Genomic DNA, 18058 nt, shown 5'->3' with positions numbered 1-18058 from the left:
TGATAATCTGATGAAAAAAACAAGATGCCCCCTGTGCTCCTTTAATTCACTTGCTGCTGCTGACAAAAGGGGGGAGTGCAAACCCCCCTAAATTCCCCCAACCTGTGCTGGACATGACATCATCCACCTAGTTCAGGAGCAGTAATCTCACGCTGGACATAGCTAGATTGCTTAGCCAGGTGGGCACTGAAAAAATACTATCCCCAGGCAGTGGAGAAACACTAACGGTCTGTCTCCTCTGATCTCCCCCTGTGGGTGACGTGGCCACCCACCTTTCCAGTTGTACAAAGAACATACATGACTGAAAAACAGCGCACAACTGTTTTTGTAACCAGGTTAAGTGGTTATGGAAACATGTGAAACTGAAAGTGCAGCAGTTTGCTGTTTATTGTATTATGCACTAGTCGAAAACCCACAATTCACTTACAATACCAACATCTTTGGGCAGAGAAGAGAGGTCAGAGACACATTCCTTATGTTCGATCATAACATCAGCTAACATAACATGAACAGGACTTTAGCTCCCCTTACATAGGCACTGCCCGCAGAGGACAACCAAAAACAAAAAAAACAAGCATTTTCAATGCAACAGGTCTCGCATTTGCTCGAGTTAGAGCTATTAGCGTTGTAAACTTCTAACCGGACTTTTCTTGCCACACAAATTAAAAGAAGAAAAAAATGCAGCGCGATCGCGCTATGTAAAATGCAGCGCGATTGCGCTGCGCGGAAAATAAACAGATAAAGTAGTCCGGAGACTATGCTGAAAATATCAAGCCTCGTATGTTTTTAGTAGTTTCCCGGTGCTGTGTAGGTGGCTAAACACTGGAAAAGGCATGACGTATGTATGCCTTTCACAAATGAAAGCAAGCGGATTTTAAAAGGCAAGCCCACGAACCAATGAAAGTGACTGATGTGACATGGGCGTGGTTAGAGCCCAAAGAGAGATTACAGCATGGGAGGGAGCGCTTTGCGCTCACCCATAAAAAACGCTATCAGGGGCAGCTGCTGTCTGACCATACATTAACCTGGACCATGTCTGCCATGTTGGAGGCCACATGGGATCGGGCCGACAATGGGGGTCATTCCAACCTTGGCGGTAAAAGGCGCTTACCGCCGGTCAGAAGACCGCCATAACACCGCCGCGGTAAACCGCCACGGTCATTCTGACCCGCTACCTGAAAACCTCCAAAAACCCGACAACCACAAAAGTCCGCCACAGCAAAGGTCAGCGAAAAAATGGCGATGACCAAACCTCCACCGCCACGCCAACAGAAATACGCCCATGCCATTACGACCCACGAATCCACGCGGCGGTCTTTCAAGCACGGTATTCCATTGGCGGTACACACCGCCGCGGTCAAAATACACACACCCTAACAAAACACAACCACATTGGACAATTTGAAATACACACACCTGAGACACATATACACACCACTCCCACACACCTAATACAATATAAAACACACACCCACATCACCCACAAACCCCTACGACCACAATTGCGAATCAAGGACAGAGAGAGACAGCACTGCTTAGAGTAGACCATCACACAGAGGCAAATCACAACATCACCCACACAATTACAACGCACAAAACACCATACACCACCACACACATCACACTCCACAACACATACAACATCCCTCACCTCATCCACACCACCCCATGGCACCCCAAAGACACCCCAGGTTCTCTGACGCAGAACTCAGGGTCATGGTGGAGGAAATAGTACGTGTAGAGCCCCAGCTATCCGGGGCACAGGTGCAGCACACCACAATTGCTAGGAAGATGGAGCTATGGCAAAGGATAGTCGACAGGGTCAACGCGGTGGGACAGCATCCACGCAATCGGGAGGACATCAGGAAGCGATGGAACGACCTACGGGGGAAGGTGCGTTCCATGGTATCAAGGCACAACATTGCGGTGCAGAAGACTGGCGGCGGACCCCCACCTACTCCCCCAGAATTTACAGCATGGGAGGAGGAAGTCTTGCACATCCTGCATCCTGACGGCCTCGCAGGAGTATCTGGAGGAATGGACTCTGGTAAGTCAATGCTAACTACTACTTCCCACCCCCACCCCACCTGCATGCCAGCACATACCCCCACCCTCACCCCCACCCCCATCACAACAACTCCTTGCAAATGTCCCACCATCACAACCCACCCATCCCAACACCAAGCCCTGCATGCGACCACAAAGCATGGACACCCATCACCAAAGCACGGCCACTGCACACTCACATCACCCCCACAAGCCACCCTCACAAAAGCCCCCACAAGGGAATGCCTGCACTTGGGTACACGGACACCCACCCATCACACAAAATGCCACACACAGAAGCAATAACCATACCCTTATACCCCTGCAGGACCCGAACGCCACCACACTGCCACGGAGGGTACAGAGATGTCCATCCCACCCCCAGAAGAGGCCCCCAGCGATGACAGCAGCTCTGTCTCCCTGGACCCAGATGACCAGCCCAGCCCATCAGGGACCTCTGGACAGTCGGTTTCCCACACACAGCCACAGGCTACAGCAGACCTAACCCCCTCTGGTAACACCAGCACAGCTCCCACCCAGCGGGCCCATGCCTCTGTCTCCAGGACACGTCAATCAGTGGTGTGTCCGCCACTACAGGGCACCCAGGTTGACCCACCACCCCAACAACAACAGGGACCTGGGGGCAGTGGTAGTGGGCACACCGTCCAGGGGACAGAGGCCCAGGAACACAGGGGAACTAGGAGGGCTACTGTGCGACAGGGGGGGGACAGGCCCAGGGAACCCACTCTCCAAGAGGCCCTCACCACCATCATGGGAGCATACCACCACTCCCAGGAGACGATGGCGACGGTACTGGCCAGTTTCCAGGAGATCCAGGCACAGCAGGAGGAACGGTACATGGGGTTCAGAGAGGAACTGAGGAACATTGGTTCCGCAAAGGGGACCATAGTCCTGGCCCTTAACCAGATAGTCACCACATTGCGGGACCATGTGGCACCCCAAAGGGCCCCTGTCACTAGCCTGGAACAGCCTACCACCTCCGCCGGCGCTAGTGGACAGGAGGCCCCCACACAACGACAGGCCACCAGAACCCCACCTCCTGCTGAAGAACAACCACCCCGCAAGTGGAACCTGAGATCTCACAAGAAGACAGAGTAGGATTGCAAGACCCCCGCCAGCATAAGATACCCCCTGATGTCATCCCACTGTCCCACATTGTCACCCTGTCCAACCTTAAACTGCCCCTGCTCCATCCTTCCACAGGCATATGGACAATGCACCTGTGAAACTGAGAACTGGACTCTGCCATGGACATTACATCACCGTTTTACAATCATGTACCTATATGTAGCACTGAAATAAATCACTTATTGCACTTAAAATAACATGAGTCTGCTTGTATTTTTCACAAATGTATTACACATAACGGTGCAATAATGTCCAGTTACATTGTGATGACAACATACCAAGGTCAATAAGCTGTAGTCCATGGGCAAACAAAGCAGAAGTCACGCAGTGGGTCATACAGCTCTGAAAAGGGAAGGGAAAGTCACAACTCAGTTAAAAGGAACTGGGGGGAAACACAGACAGTAGAGACGCAGGAGGCCTTAAGTAATTGTGAAATGGCGTGGGTGATTCATACCTGTGTGCTACTGAAAATATTGTTGTATGACTGTATCCCTGTTGTCCGTGTCGTCCCCGTCGTCTTCCTCCTCTTCACTCTCCACAGGCTCCACAGCTGCTACAACACCACCATCTGGACCATCCTCCTGCAGAAAAGGCACCTGGCGTCGCAAAGCAAGATTGTGAAGCATACAGCAGGCCACGATGATATGGCACACCTTCTTTGGTGAGTACATTAGGGATCCCCCTGTCATATGCAGGCACCTAAACCTGGCCTTCAGGAGGCCGAAGGTTCTTTCTATAATCCTCCTAGTACGCCCATGGGCCTCATTGTACCGTTCCTCTGCCCTTGTCCTGGGATTCCTCACTGGGGTCAGTAGCCACGACAGGTTGGGGTAACCAGAGTCACCTAATAACCACACACGGTGTCTCTGTAGCTGTTCCATCACATAAGGGATGCTGCTATTTCGCATAACATACGCGTCATGCACTGACCCATGGAACTTGGCATTTACATGGGAGATGTACTGGTCAGCCAAACAGACCACCTGGACATTCATCGAATGATAACTTTTTCTGTTTCTGTACACCTGTTCACTTCCTTTGGGGGGAACCAAAGGCACATGGGTCCCATCAATGGCACCAATGACGTTGGGGATATGTCCAAGGGCATATAAATCACCCATCACTGTAGCCAATTCATCCACCTCAGGGAAAACAATGTAGCTCCGCATGTATTTCATCAGGGCAGACAACACTCTGGACAAAACCTTAGAAAACATATGCTGAGACATCCCTGATGACATGGCCACTGTTGTCTGAAAAGACCCACTTGCCAAAAAATGGAGTACTGACAGAACCTGCACCAGAGGGGGAATCCCTGTGGGTTGGCGGATGGGGGACATCAGGTCTGGCTCCAGCTGGGCACACAGTTCATGTATAGTGGCTCTGTCAAGCCTGTATCTAAGTATAATATGTCATTCTTCCATTGTCGACAGGTCCACCAGCGGTCGGTACACAGGAGGATTCATCCTTCTCCTCGCAAGTCCCAGCGGACGGTGCCTAGGAAGGACAACATGGAGCACAGAGTCAAGCAAACCACAGGTTCGTTCACACAGCTTGCACAGTAAAAGATTCGCAATGCATAGAAAGGCTTGTATGAGTGGCAATGCACGGCCTAGGCCTGTGTGACACAGTAGAAATTATGCCATGTGGGCCCTTGAAATGGCGGCTGCCTGACCTGTGAAGTGTGACAGTGGGATGTGAGGTCAATGCGCTGGCGTGGCACACCGTGGCGGTCGAAGACCGCGGTGCCAAGCCGCATTGGTTAACATTGAAGCCTATGGGTTTCAGGAGCCAATGACGATGTGCGCCGGCGGTCGCGGTACGCACCGCCGCGGTACGCACCGCCGCGGGCGTGACCGCCATTTTCTATCTGCTTAATCACTCGAGACCTGATCATCCACAGGAGAGGACCCATACTGCAAGTGCTGCTGTGACCTCGGTCTGGAAGATACAATGACTGCTGCGACTGGGGAAAGGGCCCCTGCCTTCCCATCTGAGGAATTGGAGAAACTTGTTGATGGGGTCCTCCCCCAGTGTGCGCTACTCTACGGTCCTCCAGACCAACAGGTAAGTACACTGGGAGCACGTAGTATGGGCTATGCCTGTGTTGAGTGGGGTGGGTGTAAGATGGTGGGGAGGGGAGCGAATGAGGAGTGCAACGCACGACAGATGAGAGCATGTGCCACATGGCAAGGTTGGGGAGGGGGAGCCACTCACATCGACCATGCAGAAAACTGATGATATTTCCTTTCCCTCCCTGTACATGTCACATAGGTGAGCGCCCATCAGAAGATCGACATTTGGCGTGCCATCGCCAAGGACGTCCGGGCCCTGGGGGTCCACAACAGCCGGGGCACCCACTGCACTGGGAGGACATCCGCCGCGGGACCAGAAAGACCGCTGAGTCTCTGCTGGGGATGGCCTCCCAACGTAGGAGGGGTGCCAGCCGCCAATTGAACCCCCTGATGTCCCGGATCCTGGCGGTGGCCTACCCCGATTTGGATGGGCGCGTGAGGACATCACAGCAGACACAAGGGGGTGAGTATCTGCACATTCTGCTATATTTGCGCGCAGTGGAGGTGTCTGGGTTGGGGAGGAGGGCTGTGGGTATCTCTAGGCCAGGGTGCTTTCTGTGGGCTAGGCCCCTCCGTTAGGCATGATCCTGTGCCCCCGCCCGCCACCTCTGTAGGGTGCCAAGTACAGCTATCCATGGTCCTGCATCACCCATGTGTGCATTTGTCGTCCATAGACGTGTAGGCCTAGACACAACAACTGAGTAGTGTACCCCGATTGCGCAGCGCAGTGCTGGGGGCTTCTGTGTCTGTCCTCTCCGACAACGGTGTTGCCAATGCATGCACTCAACCTGTCTTTATTTCTCCACCCCCCCATTTTCTTTGTCTTCCTGTGCATGTGTGCATTAGCATCATCAGGCGGAGGAGAAGTGGCATCGGCGCACGAGGGAGCTGCATCTCACATGGCCCCGGAGGGCCATGCAACAGACTCCGAGTTCACCAGTGAGACGGAGGGCAAGGGGAGCTCCACAACGGGGACCCATGGAGACGTCAGCAACACCGACACGTCCTCGGAAGGGAGCTCCCTTGCGGTGGCGGCAACATCCGTGCCCACCGCCACAACAGGTACAGCCGCCACCCAGCGCACCAGCCCCGCCCTCCCAGCAGCCCCTCAGCCTTCGCTCCGTGCCCGCTCGCCCAAGAAGGCGGGCATCTCCTTCGCCCCAGGCACCTCAGGCCCTGCCCCAGTTACCCCTGCTGCCCTCAGTGAGGAGGTCATTGACCTCCTGAGGACCATCATTGTTGGGCAGTCTACCCTTTTGAATGCCATCCAGGGTGTAGAAAGGGAGGTGCATCGGAGCAATGCATACCTGGAGGGCATTCATTCGGGTCAGGCTGCCCATCAGCGAACGTTCAACGCTCTGGCCTCAGCATTGACGGCAGCCATTGTCCCTGTCTCCAGCCTCCCTCTTCAAACTCCCTCCACCCAGTCCCAGTCTTCTGTTCCTCTGCCTATCCCATCCACACCATCAGACCAGCCTGCACATACCTCAACACCCAAGGGCAGCTCATCCAGACATAAGCACCACAGATCCCACAAGCATTCACCCAAGCAACATCCAGATGCAGACATGGCAACAGTCACTACCACCTCTGTGTCCCCCTCCTCCTCGTCTCCCTCCTCCCTCCCTGTGACGTCTCCACTCACACCGGCATGCACACCACCATCAGCCAGTACTTCCATCACCAGCACACCCTCCAGTACAGTCCACACACGTGCAGTCACCACCCCCACTGCCATTTACACGTCCCCTGTGTCCTCTCCCAGTGTGTCTGGCACCCCCTCTTCCAAACCACACAAACGCAGGCAGCCACCCACCCAACAGCCATCCACCTCACAACAGCCTACGTCACAAGCACCTGCACCCAAAGACAGCACACTTGACTCTCCTACAACCACATCCTCTTCCTCCACTCCCATAACCACTACACCTACCCGTCCCTGTCTTTCCAAATTGCTTTTCCTTTCCAACCTTGACCTCTTTCCAAACACTGACCCACCCCCTCCATCTGGTAAGAGTCCAAAGAGCACCTCAGCCACCACCAGCCCTGCATCTAGTATGACCATAGTGCAGGGCTATTGGAGTCCACCAGCTCCTAGGGCAGGGACATCGCCCAGCAGCAAGGGGACAGCCAGCCCACCCCCTGGGAAGAGGACCAAAAAAAATAAGGGCCGGCGTGAGAAGCCTGAGACGGCTGCCACCAAGGAGAGTGGCCTTGCCCCGTCACCTGCCACATCATCTAAGGGAGGCAAGGGCCAGAGAGCTGCAGCGAAGGAGGGCAAGGGCAGCAGGGCGGAGAAGACATGCAGCAGGCGAGCGCACCAGGAGGGCCCCACCAGCCCCATACCGGGTGTGACGGACGACACCCACGGGCCCAAGACTCCATCACAGGAGGGCCCCGCAACCGCAAGGTCGGAGGGCGACTAAGCGGGGAGTCTTGGCCAGGTCTGGCTCCCTTGAAAGACAGGATAAGCACCGCTGAACAGGGCCCCGCCGTGAAGAGCACCGCTGAACAGGGCCCCGCCGTGAAGAGCATCGCTGAACAGGGCCCAGCCAAGACAGGCACCGCTGAACAGGGCCCGCCAAGACAGGCACCGCTGAACAGGGCCCCGCCGTGAAGAGCACCGCTGAACAGGGCCCCGCCAAGACAGGCACCGCTGAACAGGGCCCGCCAAGACAGGCACTGCTGAACAGGGCCCCGCCGTGAAGAGCACCGCTGAACAGGGCCCCGCCGTGAAGAGCACCGCTGAACAGGGCCCCGCCAAGACAGGCACCGCTGAACAGGGCCCCGCCAAGACAGGCACCGCTGAACAGGGCCCCGCCAAGACAGGCACTGCTGAACAGGGCCCCGCCGTGAAGAGCACCGCTGAACAGGGCCCCGCCGTGAAGAGCACCGCTGAACAGGGCCCCACCAAGACAGGCACCGCTCGGCTGGGCCCCGCCGTCTCAAGCACCGCTCCGCTGGGCCCTTCCTGTCAAGCACCGCTCCGCGGGCCCGCCGTCTCAAGCACCGCTCTGCTGGGCCCTTCCTGTTAAGCACCGCTCCGCTGGGCCCTTCCTGTCAAGCACCGCTCCGCTGGGCCCTTCATCTCAAGCACCGCTCCGCTGGGCCCTTCCTGTCAAGCACCGCTCCGCTGGGCCCTTCCTGTCAAGCACCGCTCCGCTGGGCCCATCCTGTCAAGCACCGCTCCGCTGGGCCCTTCGTCTCAAGCACCGCTCCGCTGGGCCCTTCGTCTCAAGCACCGCTCTGCTGGGCCCTTCGTCTCAAGCACCGCTCCGCTGGGCCCTTCCTGTCAAGCACCGCTCCGCTGGGCCCTTCCTGTCAAGCACCGCTCTGCTGGGCCCTTCATCTCAAGCACCGCTCCGCTGGGCCCTTCATCTCAAGCACCGCTCCGCTGGGCCCTTCATCTCAAGCACCGCTCCGCTGGGCCCTTCCTGTCAAGCACCTGCCTGTTGGCGGTGACCGCCGCGCTGTTTGTCTGTCCCGCCGTGGCGGTCGGAGTGTTAAAGTGGCGGGCTGTGTTGGCGGTTCCCGCCAGGGTCAGAATTCCATTTTTTGGACCGCCTGCCTGTTGGCGGGCTGGACGCCGCTTTATCACCGACCGCCAGGGTTGGAATGACCCCCAATATGCCTTTTCTTTTTATCTTCCCAAACTTCTATATATTTAGGGTGATATGATATCTAAATAAATAACGGAAACAGCACACTGGGCCCCAGTGAAATATGATCCTTTACAATTTGAGTTTGCCTCGCCCCTGGAGCTGAATAAAGTTTCCACAATTTATATTTACAAAAACCATAGTACTACTTTGTTACTTATGTTAGTTTTGTTTTCCTGGAGTTAGTTATAGGATATTTTGCAGCTCAGGAATGTGATACAGTTGTGCCATCTATCTGCTCATACCCGAGAGTTAATGACCCAACCTTTAAGTAAAATGACTCCTTTTGCATACCTCCATAGCCACTCATTATCACGAGAGCCTGAAGTCTTCAGCTAATAAACTGTATGGACATCATGAATGGACCGCTCCAAAGAGACACAATAAAACAAACACTGGCAAAGTCGATAGGCCTGGCATTAATGTGGTGTACAAATAGTGGTTGCACAACAGGAGGAACTCAAAATAAAATACAAATAAAAAATACAACACAACAAGAACAACACCATGACACTACACAAAACACAACAAAATACATTAGCACAGAAATGCCAAACAACATGAGAACCTAACAATATCGTGCCTCACATCCACACAAAACCACTCCATATTTCAATAGCACAAAGCACTCCAACACAACAAACCATAATGCAACTACACAGAACCAAAACGTCTGCAGAACACATAAGCAAGAAAACATTGTGGCACAAGAAAAACACATCATAAATGAATAGTCCCGAAATAGAACAAAAAACAACAAAATACATGTTAGAACACCAACACAAAACAATGAAACATCTACCAAACACTACGCCACACACCAACACATAACCACAACACATCACTCCTCCATCCTTGCACATGCCTATTATTTAACCCTGCATTCAGTCGTCCATTTTTCTACTTACTCATCCATCCAATTGCTGACCCTTTCTTACAGTCATCAATTCCCACATCCATACAACCAGACGCACACACTTCCCACCCAATGAAAAAAGCACTTGCACTGCTGTATTCTGTGACTACACTGTGTACATTTGTCACGGAAAGACTTTATTTGCATACATGCTTTTAGTACGAAATCACATACCTCCTGTGATATGTAAATCACACAGGTATTTTCTCCTTGAGTTCCAGCTTCACAGGAGGTTGCTAAACTCTCACATACACATAACAAACAGCTGAGCACAGATAAGAGGTGGCTTTATGAAAACAAGCAACGCTAGCCACTTAAGAAAAAAAAATTACTTGAAGTATGATCTGGTTAAATATGTCAGCAGACTACATTTTGTCCAGCATTTTTTTTAGTAAAGGAAGGCGTTTGCACTTTTAATATAGCGTTGTTTAGTACACAAAAATATTTTGAGTACTTGTTTGTCACTGGAAATGTATTGATACTAATAAAGAAAGCCTCCTTTTCAAGATGGCAGACAGTCCCTGCTGCCTGCTATTGCTTATTAAAACAATAAACCTCATCTCATGTATTGTAATGGAAGGATTTCTTAAATGGCAGATTAATACATTTTACAGCCATTAGCATGATGGTGATACGGAAATACTCCCATTGGTTGATCCAAGGCATGATTGACACTGCTCAAAGCCATGGCTGAAGGGGGCTGACGCAAAGCAGCCATGGGTTTAAGGAGTCAACTCAAATCCCAGCACTTGCGTATTATTTAAAAGACGTCCAGCAGACAGCTAGACATGTCAGTACCTTCAAGTGTGATTGTCATAAGACTTAGGTTGCAAATATGCACGCATTGAGAATTGTACTGCGCAGGTTGTGTTTCTCGGAGGTTGTGTTTGGCTTAGATGTCTTCTAGCCTCAAAATTATACTCTGCACTGGCGAAAACTGAAGAAAAATGGGAAAACTCGTAACTCTTGTGAAGGATTAAAACACCGCCTTTACTGGCGAAAAAAAAAAAAACTTTGCAGACCCGCTGCTTTTGCGAACAAGCGAGATCGCGCTGGGAAAAGAGAGAAAAAGTAGTCCACGAGCCGGACAGAAAACAGCGAGCCTCGCATGTTTTCTGTACTTGGTCGATGCGCTCGTGGAGACCTATCCACCGGAAAAAGCATGACGTGTGCGTGCCTTCCACTAATGAAATCAAGCAGATTCTAACAGGCAAGCCCACAAGCCAATGACAGACACTGACGTGACGTGGACAGGGCTCCGAGCCCTTTTTAATTACTACAGCGTCTCACTTAGCGAAACGCATGCGCAAGTGCATGCGACGCAGGCTCGACCCTAAAAACGGACAGACATAACATAAAGTACTTATGTTAGGTGTAGGAAGCTGACTTTTTATGTGGTAGTGCCAGTGTAAGGGCGCACCATGCAAAAAGTACAAATGATCCTTATTGGTTTACAGGAGTTACTAAAATAATACCCAGTGCTCTATTTGTGGTAGTGTGGTCGAGCAGTTTAGGCTTATCATAAAAGAGTGTTAAACATTTATTTTACACACAGTCAATAAATGAGACAAACACTCAAGAAGAAAATCTGAGACCAATTTAGAAACATAACACAGCTTTTTATAATTTTAGACGCCAAGATCATTGGAATCATGTAAGTACATTCGGACTTATGGATTTTACAAGAAAATAAAATATACCAAAAAAACAATTTTGCGGTATGAGCCTCAAATGCGATAATGTTATCCTACAGGAGGAAAAGACATATACTGCACACATATACTTGCAAGTGTTTGTCAAAGGTGCCCTTTAGGACTTACGGTGCTGGGGAGCCAAACTCCAAACAACCACTAGCAGTTCTCATTTACCTGCCATGTTGTGTCCGGGTGCAGTTGTGCTGGTCACATTAGTAACCTGGAGAGCTACAGCACAAAATGTTTAGATGGACCTGTCAGATGCTGCAAAGGGGGATTTCGGGACAAGTTGTGGGAAACTGGCACTTGGTTGCAGTACTGCCTGACTTTTTGCCTAGCTTCTGGATGCAACTTGGACTGGAGTGCACTGGGATCCTGCTAACCAGGTTCTCAGTGACAGTGTTCTCTTCCTCAAACATTCAAAAGGTAATTTGATACACATTTAGCTACCACTATAAGTCTCTAGTAAAAGATGCTTAGGTACCCAGGGCATGATCTACTAAAGGTAAGCCACTGAGGGCAGCAGCACTAATTGTGCCACCCTCTAGGGCCATGCATCCAGATGCACCCAGCACTGCCATTGCAGACTGTGTGCCCTGTTGCAAACCCAAAACACAAACTTGACAAGGCACACTGCCTGTGTGCCCTGCCCACCATACACTGCATGCACTATGGGTAAGACACCCCTCTGGCAGGCCTTCCTGCCTTATGGCAGGGTGCACCATATTACATGTAAGGGCTTAGCTGCATGAGCAATATGCCCCTACTGTGTCCTTGCCAAACCTGGGACATAGTGAGTGAACCGAACAGCCATTTTAATTCATGTGCTGGTCAATACGACTTTCACAGCTACATGATGGCTACTCTGAACACTGGGTTGTTTGGTATCAAATAACTCAGAATGATAAATCCAAACTTGTACCAGTCATGGATTTATTATAAAATGTACCCAGGGGTCAACTTAGAGGCGCTCCCTGCAAAAAATAACTACCCTGGCATGGTTGCTGGTCAGTCCCAATCAGCCTGCAACTTCCAGACGCAAGTCTGAACCCCTAGGGTGAGAGCTTCTGCTCTTCGGGATTTAGAACAATGCCCTTCCTGGGTGGAGGTGCTAACACCCCCTCCATCAGGAATGTGCACTGCCCTGATGGTGAGCTTCAGGGAGCTTACCGTCTTCGAAACTTGATCCCCAGGCCTACTGCTAGCAGCAGATGGGCAACCCCTTTGCAAACCCCAACATTTGGCGGCAGCAAAGACGGGAAACTATACAAAGAGTAGGAGGAACGGCCTCACCTGGCATGCACCACCCCTAAGGTGTTGCCTGCGAGGTGGACACTCCATTTCATTTTCCTCTTTCTTAGATGGAAGGAAAATAGCCAATCAGGGAAGTGACTCCTCCCACAGGAAGTGGTCACTGTAGGGGGTGTAGCCACCCAAAGGTAAGTGTCCCGAGGTACCCCCTCAAACACTCACTAAATTCTGTATTTAGTGGGTATCGCTAGATCAAGAAATCAGATTCAAAGGACACAAAGAAGACCAGCACAAAAAAGATCCAAGGCACAAGAACTGTGGACCTGCTGCACAAAGACAAGGCGCCAAACCCTGCCTGCTGCACCCTGGGCCCAATAATCGCCACTGAGGAGAAGCTGGAGAGCTGGACTGACCTCAAGAACCCCAGAAGACATCCAGGCTTTGCCAACCACCCAAGAACTCCCTCCAGAGTGGAGGTACCACTCTGAAACAACGAAGAAACCATCATCCCAGTGATGGTCACTTCATTGACGGGTCACTAACTCCCGAACCGGTAGTCACAGCCGGACCCAACAACACACCAACAACCACAATGACAAAACGTGCAAGTGTGCCAAAATTGGTGGCACTGCGCCCTCCAGTGGCCGACCGTACCAATACCCTGGGTACTGGTCAGCTGACGTCAGACACCAAGAAACCCAGTCTGAAAAAGGACCAGGAGGAAGCCCCAGTCGAGTGTCTTCAGGAACACCCCAGGCCTCCTGCCAGAGTGCCCCGTTGTCATGTAAGAGTCCCTTCAAAGGTGACTAACCTCCAGATCCAAATGGCATCTTTGCGCACAGCTCCTGGCTCACCGATCCGCTCTGATTCACTCTGCACACGGCCACCCTGTGCCCTGCAACGAAGAACTTGCTGTGCCCTAAGGGTCCCTCACCCCTTGCGACCTCGACACTCCAAGGGGGCCCCAAGGAACAACCTCCAAACTTACCTGCACAGACCTATCCAAGAAGTCCCCTGCAGTGGCCCGGCACCCACTGCAGAGACTTTTCCCCTCTGCTCCCACCGGAACCGGGAGCTGCCCGAACTTGTCCCGCTGGCACAGTGGGCGCACCGACAACCTCGACCAACCTGCAAAATAAGAACTTGGTAAAGCAACTGTGTGATTTTATATGTATTTTTAAAAGTGACTTTTCTTTGATTCCTATTGTGCATAATTACACACAAAAATATTTATTAAACTTCCAAGAATCCATATCTCCAAAAGTACCTAACCAATTTTGATGATCTCGGCCTTTAAATTATATCTGAAGTCTTTTATTGAATTGGTCTTGAGTTATTCCTTAGAATGTGTGAGAACCATGATTGATACTGTGAGTACAGCAAATGCTTTGCTAAGATTGGCCTAACTGCTCGACCAAGCTACCATAAAAGTACAGCATTAGGTGACCTAGTTTCATACCTCTGTAAACCAAAGTGTGGTTGCCTGGATCCTCTGCACAGTATGCCTAGCTTTGCACACTACATAGAGGGCCAGCCCCCTACATAAGTCCTGAGAACCCAAAGGGGAGCTCAGCTCCTGGGGATCTCTGGAGCAAGGAGATGCAGTCGGTTTCCGTGGACCAGGGCTGGGGGGCTTGAGTGCAGAGACATCTGGCTGGCTGGCCAATTGCGTTGGAGGATCTCACGGTTCTTGGGCAGACCTGGAAAGGAGAAGAAAACAAGACAACAGGGTCACTCTGGATGTGGGCTTCATCGGTCCGGAAGTCCCTCGTTAGCAGGTCGGCTTCTGTAGCAGTGGTGTCCAGGCTGGACACTAAACAAGCCTTGGATGTGGCAATTGCTCGGTACCCAGGGTATTGGTATAGGGAGGCTCCTAGTGGGTCTAGTGTCTGAAACTCGTGGGAGAGACAGAGCTGACATCCTGAAACCATGATGACCTATTCCTGATGAGATGCTCCTCAGTGGGTCACATGACCAGCAAGACGAAGTACCAGACAAGTGCGGTTGGTGCTTGTAGCTGCAGGATGGCTCCTCCACCCCAAGGGAGATGCTGCATGGTTGGTGAGGTTCTGGACAGTCCTTTAAAATACTTGGGAGGATGCAAAGTTTTTGGACAAGTCAGATCAGTGCAATTGTTGTGGTACCAGTAGCAAGGCACAGTTTAGAGGCAAGTTCAGTCCTCAATTCTCGTGGTGACTGCTTTCCTTTGTTCCCAGGTAGACAAATCTGAGTCTCTGGTGTCTGGAGACCCCTAAATATTGAATTTTGGAGCATTTAGGGGAGTTTAGGGTTGTAGATAATGTTCTACCTACCCCTGGGGTGTCCACTCCCTCTATAAGACTACTCCTTGTGAGGAGTGGGCATAATCCTGACCCAGAGTTCCTAGTTTCACCAAAAACAAGATGGTGAAACAATAGGAGTGTTCCTAGCCTGTGTGACACACCTTCTGACTATCTAATTTCCCGCCTGCTCTGGTGTTAAATGGGCCTCAGGGCAGGGGGTGGTGTTCCCCAGGACTAGGGAAGCCAGGGTTGCATGCAAAGGTAATGACCAGTGCCCAATACATTTCTTTAAGATGGCTTCCTGATCATTTGCAAAGTCTACCAATAGAACTAGACATCACAGGGACGCATCTGCTCATGCAGCTGTGTCTTTGCATGTAATATAATGCACCCTGACTTAGGGTTTTGCCTTGAAAGTGAGACCTGCCTTCTGCAGAGACTCAATCAGCTTTCTAAGGTGGGTCAGATGATCCTGCCAAGTGGAGTTATAGACAGCAATATCATTGAGATATGCTGCAGTAAGAAGACTTTGTTCACCAGCCTCTGGAACGTTGCAGGGGCATTCTTTAGACCAAATGGTATCACAGTGAACTGGTAATGCCCATCTGGGGTCGAGATTGCAGATTTTTCTTTGGTTCCTGGGGTGAGACCAGTGTGCCAATACCCTGATGTTAAGTCAAAGGTAGTGAGAAATGTGGCTGCACCTGACCTGTCAGTTAGTTCATCAGTTCCTGGAATAGGGTAAGCATCAGTATTTGAGCCTGCATTCAGACCACTATAGTTCGCACAAAACCTCAGCTCTGATTTACCTTCCTTGAAATTAGGTTTGGGGACTAAGACTACTGGACTGGCCCAGGGACTCTCTGATGGTTCAATCACCCCTAGTGCCAGCATCTTGCTGACCTCAGCTCTGATGCTTTCCTTAACTTGGTCAGACTGTCTGTATGTTTTGTGTTTTGAAAGGATAACTGTCCCCGGTGTCCACATCATGAGTGCACCAGGTTGTCTGACCTGGGATTAGGGAAAAGAGCTCAGCATAGTGCCCCAGGACTTGCCTGCAGTCAGCTTGCTGTTGGGCAGTGAAGGTGTTTGATAAGACAACTCCCTCCACAGACCCATCTTTTTGGTTGTTGGAGAGGAGATCAGGGAGAGGTTCAGTGACCATGAGCATCGTCACATCAGCCCTGTCATGATAGGGTTTCGGACAGTTCACATGGATGACCCTGTGGGGCTCCAGGGAGTTCCTAGGTCCACCAAATAGGCACCCTCCCCTTTCCTTCCAAGGATAGGGTAGGGTCCACTCCAGTTGTCCCGAAGAGTCCTAAGTGCCACAGGCTCCAAAACCCATACCTTTTGTCCTGGCTGAAACTCAACCAGTGCAACCTTTTGGTCACCCATTGCTACTGGAGCTCTTGGCTTGCCTCAAGGTGGTCATTTGCTTTGTACATGTAGTCCGCCATCCTTGAATGAAGGTCAAGCACACAGTCCACAATGTCCAGTTTGGGCTTTTTTGAGAGGCTTCTTCTAGCCTTTCCTCACCAGACCTTAAAGGATCTCTAACAGGATGGTCAAACAGAAGTTCAAAGTCTGCGGCACCTCTCTGTAGGCAAAAAGCATGCATGGCAACAGGACATCGCATCTCCTTCTGCGCTTTTCTGGGAGTCCTATAATCATACCTTTCATTGTCCTGTTAACCTTTCAACAAGGTAATTTGTGGGTGATTTAGGGTGGTAAACTTGTATGCCACCAGCTACTCAGACCACTTTGCTTTTAGGTAAGCAGACATGAAGTTACTACCTCTGTCTGAAATCCCCTCCTTAGGGAAACCCACTGTAGTAAATATACTTATGAGGGATCTGGCAACTGCAGAAACAGTGACAGTCCTAAGGGGAATAGCCTCAGGATACCTGGTGGCATGTTATATTACAACCAGAATAAACATCTTCCTTCAAGCTGTTTGAGGGCCAAGGGGGCCCACAATGTCAACCCCTTCCCTTTCGAAAGGAACCCATTGGTGATAGAATTGGGGGGCTTTGGTTTGCCACCTGTCTAGCCACTGGGTTGACAGGTAACCCAGGAGTTACAGAACTCCTTTACTTTCTGGGATACATTTGGCCAGTAGAGGTCAGCAAAAACATGTTTTTGTCTGGCCAAGATTCCCAGCTTGGGGTATGTCATGGGCCAAAGTGAGTAAGAACTCCCTACACATTTGAGGCACTACCACTCTCCTAGTGGCACCAGGTTTGGGGTCTCTGGCCTCAGGGTATAGGAGTCCCTCCTCCCAATAGGTCCTGTTGGAACCACTGACATCTCCATTTTCCTGCCCAGCAGCTTGCTGTCTCAAGCCTTCAAGAGTGGATCACGTTCTCTGTCCATGGCACAGATCTTCCCTTGAAGGTCCCCCTCGTCGTAGGACCACCTCCAGGTAAGGTCAACGTTTGTGAGGCTCAGTTCCCTCAAGGGCTGACAGGTTGTCTCCCTGGGGAGAGTAGACCTGAGCTTCAATCTGAGTGGAAGTTGGTTTCCCAGCCTTCCTGTCTTTTCTCTTGAAGGTTTGGGCCATTATTCCGGGCTTGAAGACCTTTTTTTCACCCGGGATTTGCTTTGTGCTCTTGTTTTCACAAACACCCATTCAGGTATTCCCAGTATGGCTGCATGGATTCTCATCCCTACCTCAGCCTATGCTGAGGTCTCCAGATCATTCCCTAGCCGACATTCCAATGGGATGGCAAAGGACAAGACCACCTTCTTTTGGCCAGTAACCCCTCCCCGATCCAAGGTCACCATAGCCATGAGATAAACATTGATAATGTTATCAGTATTGATAACTGGGTAGGTGTATCTAGTTCTGTCCTGCTCTGGGGAACATCAGTTTTTCAGTCACTAGGGTGACACTTGCATCTCTATCCCTCAGTGCTTCTACTTCAGCCCCATTAATGAGTGGCTTCTGTCTGTAATTTTCAAAGTTACTGGGACAGACAGCTAG

The 18058-nt window shown here is 51.2% G+C and overlaps 1 protein-coding gene across 9 annotated transcripts in view; it reads right to left on the bottom strand.

Moving 5' to 3' along the window:
* Positions 1–18058, bottom strand: part of LOC138250922 (major histocompatibility complex class I-related gene protein-like) — a 687827-nt gene that overhangs the window by 80072 nt on the left and 589697 nt on the right. The window lies entirely within an intron of this gene.

This window comes from Pleurodeles waltl, chromosome 1_2 (genome assembly GCF_031143425.1).
Source record: "Pleurodeles waltl isolate 20211129_DDA chromosome 1_2, aPleWal1.hap1.20221129, whole genome shotgun sequence".
Classification (NCBI taxonomy): Eukaryota; Metazoa; Chordata; class Amphibia; order Caudata; family Salamandridae; genus Pleurodeles; species Pleurodeles waltl.
The sequence above is the reverse complement of the archived record's forward strand: the minus strand, read 5'-3'. Positions and strand labels throughout refer to the sequence as shown.